Source organism: Colius striatus, chromosome 2 (assembly GCF_028858725.1).
Source record: "Colius striatus isolate bColStr4 chromosome 2, bColStr4.1.hap1, whole genome shotgun sequence".
Classification (NCBI taxonomy): domain Eukaryota; kingdom Metazoa; phylum Chordata; class Aves; order Coliiformes; family Coliidae; genus Colius; species Colius striatus.
In genome coordinates, this window is record NC_084760.1 from 117478615 (window position 1) to 117486363 (window position 7749).

The window sequence follows — 7749 nt, forward strand, 5'->3', positions numbered from 1 at the left end:
CCCAATGTTACACAAAACTAACTTGAGATAAAACCTGACAATCAAAAAAGGCAGGACCTAAGACTTAGCATTTATAGAAAATATTTGAAAAAAATGATTAAATAATTGTGATCAGCACACAAATCATGAATAGAAACACCATCTGTTACTGGGACAAGGGCAGAAGAAGGACCACAATGTTGTTGTTATGACAAGTTCTCATTCATCCATCCATCCCTTACTCATTTATTGCATTTGGAAGAACATCACACACTAAATCGTACATAATTACCTAAGGGATAATTTGTATCATATGCTAAAGCTATAAACTTATATGTGAACAGAGAGAAAGGAAGATATCTATATTGATAAACAATCTTACTTGGAACAACAGTTGGTAACTGATATTGCATTTTCAAAGAGATGTCATAAAGATGACAAAATTGCAGGATGTGTCTCTCAAGGATCCATGTTTGCATGGAATATCAAGACATCAGCCAGTGGCTACTCCTGTAAAATGCTGTTTCTGTCTAATGCTGTTGATCAAAACAATGTAACCAACCAGCAAAGCAAACAGGAGCCTGATTACAGATACTCCTATTCTACCATCAGCTATTAAGGATACTAATTTTCTACCCTACTTTACACGTTTGTGCTGACATGAATAAGCAATGCATTCTAATATACCACTGATCTAACCTTTCTCCTTCATAAACAATTTTAAGATATAATGACAAATAAACATTTACAAATTGCTCAGAGAATAAACACAGTTCAAATGCATAAATACACAACTGAAATACTAAAGTGTTTAATGTTTCTTTACATTAGATACCTCTGAACTTATCACAAAAAGTAAAAATTCCATTTCCTAATCCATTTTAGTGTTATTTAAGGAGACACAGAAAGTTTTCCTGTAAAATTTGTTCATGCAATATGGCTTAAATAAGCACAAAACCTGCTCTAAATACTGTCAGACAGATAAAAATAATGACCTGCCAGGGTGTAGCTAAGTGGGATTAAGTGAGCACTGGACCAGATCTGCACATGCTCTGTGCTTTTAATTGGATTGAATCTTTCACAAGACTGTCAATACCCAGTTAGGGATTCCCTAAAAGTTCTGTATTTTCATGAACACTCCATGATGAGATGATCATTATAAAACATGGCCAGGTATTTAACTGCTGCCCTTACCTTGGCAGATGGTGCCATCCAGGCTGTTTGCCATGGGCAGGCTCAGCCAGCATGCTGCATTCTTTTACTTTTTGTGGATACAGATATTTACAAACAAACCGAAATTAGTTGAGGTGACTTCTACTACAGGCAAGAATGGGGCAAATTGTGATTAGCTTGATTTTCTGAAAAGAAGGTAAAGATTATGCTCAGTGACCTTTCTGTATAGCTCAGCCTGTTTGGAACTGCTAAGTATCACCATACTTAATATCATGTCTATTACACCACCAAGTTAGGATGCCTCCTGCATCCATATGGAGTTTCAACATCCGAAGATCTATTATTGGTTCTGACAGCAGCACTGGAGCTTTTCTTTCTTTTCTACAGAATACCTAGTGACCATTTTGAGGTTTGACAGTCCTTTTGTTCTACAGCTACACAAAGCTGAGAATGCAGGAAACTGTCTTCCCTTGGAGCCATGCTTCAGTTCTTTTCCCTCCTCCTGCCTTTATGTTATCTACTAAAAATGAAGGTATGCCTTGTTCTCAGAATGCTTGCTTCTTATGCAAAAGCACATGAAAAACAATGGGAATGCTAAGTGGCATGTGAGATCATCTTGCAGTAAGACAGAGCCTGAAAGCTCTTGAGAAGTTAAGCCTCACTCTTATAGGAAAAGAATATGAAATATATCAGCCTCAGCTACTGTGACCACTCATTTATGCTAATGGACTTTGATGGGAACTTCTCTCATCAACAATTTTTAATGCCTCTTCAGAGTATTTCAGATTCTTAATAGGCCTAATAGTATGGGGAATCAAAAGACATCCACGTGAATTATGCTTTCACGGTAACATTATACTGTCATTCTCTCATTGTTAGAGCTTTGAAGCAGTACATAGGGTTAGAGTGACCTTAAATGCACACCAGATCCTAAACCATTTTGAAATCTTTCTAGCTTTCATTGTAACTTGGTTTATTCTGCAGAAACAACTTATTCTAAAATTTTACCTCTAAGAAAACAAGAATGGGACTTGAATGTGAATATGAATGGCCACAGCAATGTTAACTAGAATAAAGAGTATTTATGAAGACATTCATTTTTTAGAACAGCCAATACCCTCTCAGGGTGAAGATATACCTCAATAAAATGTTGATATAGATCCCAATAAACTATGGGTCAGTAAAGTCAACTGTAAGAGGAGAAAAACCACCCCTTTCCAGGATTCTTAAAATGCACCAAGCAGCACACAGGTAAAGATAAAAACCAATGGATTTAAATGCACTCCATTCTGTAGTCTGTCCAGAACTTTTAACTCAGTCTCTAAGCAAGGGCCAAGCAACAGCTATACAGGGATGATCACTTTCACTTACCAAGGACCACAGCAGGCCAGTGTAAGCAAAACAAGCTAAACAAAGCACAATTTAATCACTTGGGGTAGTATTTCTGCCTCTCTGGTTGGTTGGTTGGTTTGTTTGTTTGTATTACAGAAGCTGGGAACGGGATTTTTTTCTGATTTGGGATTTCTTTGCTTCTTCCTCTGGATTATGTTGCTTGGTATCACAGATAACAGCATCTCAATTTTCCAAAGACACGTTGACTTAAAAGTGTTTACAGACTCTAAGAGAAGCTTCCTGAAATGCTCTCTACTCACTGAATTTCATAGATGAAAAAGCAGGAGGGAAGTTTAGAGGAGCGGGCACTAATCTTATCATAACCTTATTTCATTTCTGTGATAAAAAACTGTGCTTTGTAAATGTGCAGGGGTCAATCGGTTATAATTCCCTCTGAAAAGTGTAAAGTGCTAAATACCATACATTTTTCTGATAAACAAGTGATTACCTCTATCCTGGAAGCTTGGACATGCAAAGAATAGATGGATAAGAGATAGGTGTATGTGTGCAAATTTTAAAATGTACAAATGCTGCCAAATGAACCCGTTTGTGGCACACAGCAGCAGAACATTACCAGATTGGCATTTGGCAGCTAATTAATTTAAACACAGAGAGAACCATTATGTGCCAATACACAAATGTTATAGATTGATATATACCAATGAGGAGAAAGTTTGAACTAAGAACGTTCTGTAAAGAGTCTTTTTTAGTAAGCAGAGTTTAAAGCCATGAAAAAAGGAATGTCAAAAGGGTATGCTTACCTATCACATAGATACTAGCATATATGAAGTCCTTCATAAGAATGCAAAACCTAGCATTAAACAGTATTCCAGTCTGATTAACAGAGCCACAAAGTAACTCAAGAAACGCAGAGAACATAATTAAGGGCTTGATGCCTCTTAATTACTTGTGTCCAGTGTTTCTTACTGCTTGGCTCTAGTGCTTCACAGGAGCTTAGGAAACACTGGGATTTATGTACATGTTAGACTAGACAGGGCTGTGCCATGAAGTCACATGCATTCTGTTTTGCTTTACACTGAAAATATGCCCTGCAACATTGAAATAACAAATGGTAATACCAGCTGTAAGTGGAATCACACAGAAAGAGGAAAAAAGAATTTGAAAATTGTTATACCCATGTCAGTTCAGAGCCTACAGCATGGTAACTTTGAGAAATGCTTTAAGTAAAAAGCTTAGAAGGTTTTCAGAAAGGACACTCTACCTGCTTCCTGAAAGAGGCAAGTCTGCCTGTGGCAAGCACAAAGGAAATAGAGCCATCTAGGATCTTCATCTAAAGCTGTTCTTTCTCACTTCTGTAGTACAGGGCTACAATTTTGTTCATTAAAGCCATAACTGGGTTGTTTTTTCCCAAGAAAGAGAAGAGAAATTGGCTTTATAAGAGGTGCATTCCTGCAGTCATAGGTAATTAGTAAACAGAAAACCGTCAGAAGACTTTGGCAAGCCCAGGCGATAATGACTCACAACCTTTTTTTTTAGCCAAGAAACTTTTTTTATATCTCTTCAGTCTCTCATTTCTGTTACATTCAGAATAGCTTTCAACTTTTCACTTGGTCACCTGCAGTTTCTTGTCTCATGTATAACTAGAAACTACAAAAATTAACTGAGTAGGGTAAATCCATAAAAATAAATAAAATCCCACACCCTGGCAGCTGTGGGTCCTTGCTGAGCAACAGCAGGATGTTTTCAGTGTAAGACCTACTGACAGGATGCTTCCATTAGATGTTAACTTGCTCACCTCTGTCATCAAAGTGTAATATCCAGGGAGTCAAACCCTCAAATAAGCCAGATCACTCTTGGATTCCACTAAGTCATTTTAGCAACTCTTTACAGAAGACAAAGGAAGGCCTATAAAATTGATCACAAGACAAGCAGCACTTCTAGGTTTAATGCTGGCTTTGGAATTAACCTTGAAAAATCACTTCTTGTACTGGTATTTCATACCTGTGATAAAAATCACACAATATAAATGAGAAAGGGTCAATCAGTTAGAATCCCCCTTGAAAAGTGTAAAGTGCTAAATACCATAAATTTTCCCAATAATAAATTGGCATAATTCCTAGACCTGATTACAACTTGTCCAAAAACCATGCATAATGCATATGTACACAAAAAGGAACATCATCCATTATAAATGACCTTTAGCAGCCTAGAGAAAGGATATCAGCCTAAGTAATCCACTAAGTATTTTGCTCTCTCTAAAGTGGCACAGAATTAATAGATTGTAAAATATATCTTTATTCTCCCTTATCTTTGCTTGCAGTTAATATAGTAATAAAAGTTGTTTCTTTGATATAGTTTGAATTACAAAAGGTTCACATGCAACAAAATTAAATTGGCATTCGTTCCATTTGAATAATGTAAGAATAGTGAAGGATTAATAATGCTGTTGTCATTATGTTGTACTTACATACTGTACAGCAATGTAACTTGAGGGCCTTATAGGAGTCAACAGATTACAACATCCTTACACAAAGGTATTATCTCCATGTTTACACAGGGCAAAAGAAAAGGATGAAGTTAATTAAATGTATTGCCCAAGATGAAATAAGGGCCAGACTGAACTAGAAAACTTGGTCAGCCTCCTAATTTGTTGGCGAGCAGTCACACCTCCAGCTCCATCTTAAAGGATTTCCTCTCTGATATAGCTATTGTTTTATCTTGTTACTTGTCAAGAATTATAGTCTCCAGAATGGTCACAGGGAGATACAGAATGCTGAAGCAGTAGAAAAGCAGACAATGCAGTGGGAAAGGTAAAGGAAACAAACTGTGCCAGACTGAATTTGCAATAGAAACACATATGTTTGTGAGAAGAAGTCCCTAACAGTAAGCTCCCTGGATTGCCAAGACCAATCAAAAAATGCAGTCATGGAAGAGAGGAAGCATAGTCTTGGAAGCCCTGATCTTATTTCATTTGCATAACACAAGAAAATCTGGTGCCTCAATCATGCACAGTAACATGTGTTTATAATTGCAGACAATAAGGACTTTGGCTTCTGGGAGAAACTCTGAGTTCCTAAAATAAGGCCCTAGATATTTGTGGAGCCACACAGCAAGTATATTTCCTCAGCCAACTTGATTTTCTCTTCTTGGGCAGCTAGTGATGCTAGTAAATTTTGGGAGAGATTTTCCTGACTCAGCTTCAGCTGTGGACTTACTTCAATGAGTGATAGTTCTTTAGGACTCTTATCCAGATTATTTTTAACAAAGAGCACAAAGTGACAGGACGCTCTTGTCATCTTTGCCACTGCAACTCAAGGTCTTATGAATTTCAGGGACCAAGTCTTTCTGAATCCCTGAAAAGGAAGAACAGGACATAGGAATTCTCCTCCCAGCCTTACACTTGCATATCCCCACAACAGCAAAAGGCTGTTTGTCCATTTGCTGTCCTGTTAGCAGAAACAGGTTGGAAATAAAACTGCACGCCTCCTACATTTCTCTGCTATGAGTCCTCACCTCTGAGTTTGTTACTGTAATTTAACAGCTGCTACATGCACTAAGGGTGTTAAACCTTCAGAGCAGGAAGTAATTGATTTAGGTATATTTGTCTCAGGCCCTTTGTATATTAAAGCTGGACTAGTGTAACTTGCAAACTGCCCTCAGCCTGTTTGCAGCTCTTAAACCTTTGCCTGAGCTGCCAATGCATTTGGAAAAGGAAGCATCATTCCAACCTGATTCCTATGCCCAGAAAAGAATATTTATCCTGTTAGCGTCACATCAACTATCCAGACACCTTCTGCAGACAGGAATACCACCTTTCCCACCTTCTGGTGATGCATTGCACCCTGAGTTGGACACTGCTGCTAGTCATGAAGGGTTGCCTTCATGGCAACCTGGCCTCTGGATTCCCCAGAATATCAGGCAATGCCAACCACACAGCTCTTCTGAGATATGTCACTAGCCAGCTAAGAGAATGGATTTGATTCTCACCGTTTTCAGGAAACACTTTCAAATAATTCCTTAATTTGTTTAGAGCTTGTATCTCAGTTCAAATCAGAGCTAAGAGATGGCATTGGAGCCTGTTAGCCTGTTGGCAGCTCTGCGTCACTCATTGCTCTGAACTCTGCATCAAAACTGTAGCTTTATGAACATGCATCTGGTGAGAACTTGGCAGACAACTTTGTCCAAAAAACATAAAAAAATCTATTTAATCCTTGGAACATTTGCAGTCTCCAGACAGCAGACAAAATGAACACTTCACTGCTTCACATACATATGCATTTCTTGAAGGTTTCCAAAGGGTTAAGGGCCAGATCTAGTTGCTAATAAAGTTGAATAAAATATTCTCAAAGGCATTAGTGGACATTGTTTCAAGCTCTAAAAATCAGTTAATCCAGTTTTTAATTAAAGAATATTTAATAAATAACATCTAAACCAGCTGCTACCTTAAGGCTTACTAAGGAAAGGCTGATTCTTAAAACTACTTTTTGTAGACTTTCTGGCTGCAGCACCGAGGAGGCTGGACTGAGCTTTTATAGTAAATAAAGCATTTCTCTTAGTGAAATCAGCCTTGCTGTGATAACTTTGATTTCCATTGAGTTATGTCAGATTTGCAGCAAATCAGAATATTCAAATATTTTATAGGACTCTGAGCTATCTCAGTGTAATATTGTGAGGGACTCCTCCTTACATACAGATTTTGATACCAGCACATTTTTAAATCCAGCAAGTTGAGACTTCTAAGCTCTTGGAGCTGGGACTGTCTTTGTTCTGTTTGTGCAGTGCCTAGCAGAGTGCAATTCCAATATACAAACAGGGCTGATAGGAATTCCAGTAATACAAACTATAAGTGATGTACTCACATTTCACATCTTCATGTCACAAAACAGATGCTTCTTCTGTCATGTGCAAAGGGTTGCATGTGATACATTTCTGACTAAGCAAGTGTGAAAGGCACCAAAGACCTACCTGACAAACCATACAGCAGATTTATTTATAAAGTAGTGTACTTTCTGATGTACTGCCTCAGAACATGCTTGTCAAACAATTGTGTGGTCTACAAACACAATAGTCTTAATATGGTGAGAAGCATAGATAAAATGCATCCAGACTCCAGTACCCTTGCTGGCTCCAGGCACCTTAATCCACCACAGTCCCACTGAAATGAGCTATTCAGCAAACCCAGTAACTGTACCAAGTGTGCTAATTCTCATGAGACAGCATAAACCACCTTAATCCACTTGTCCT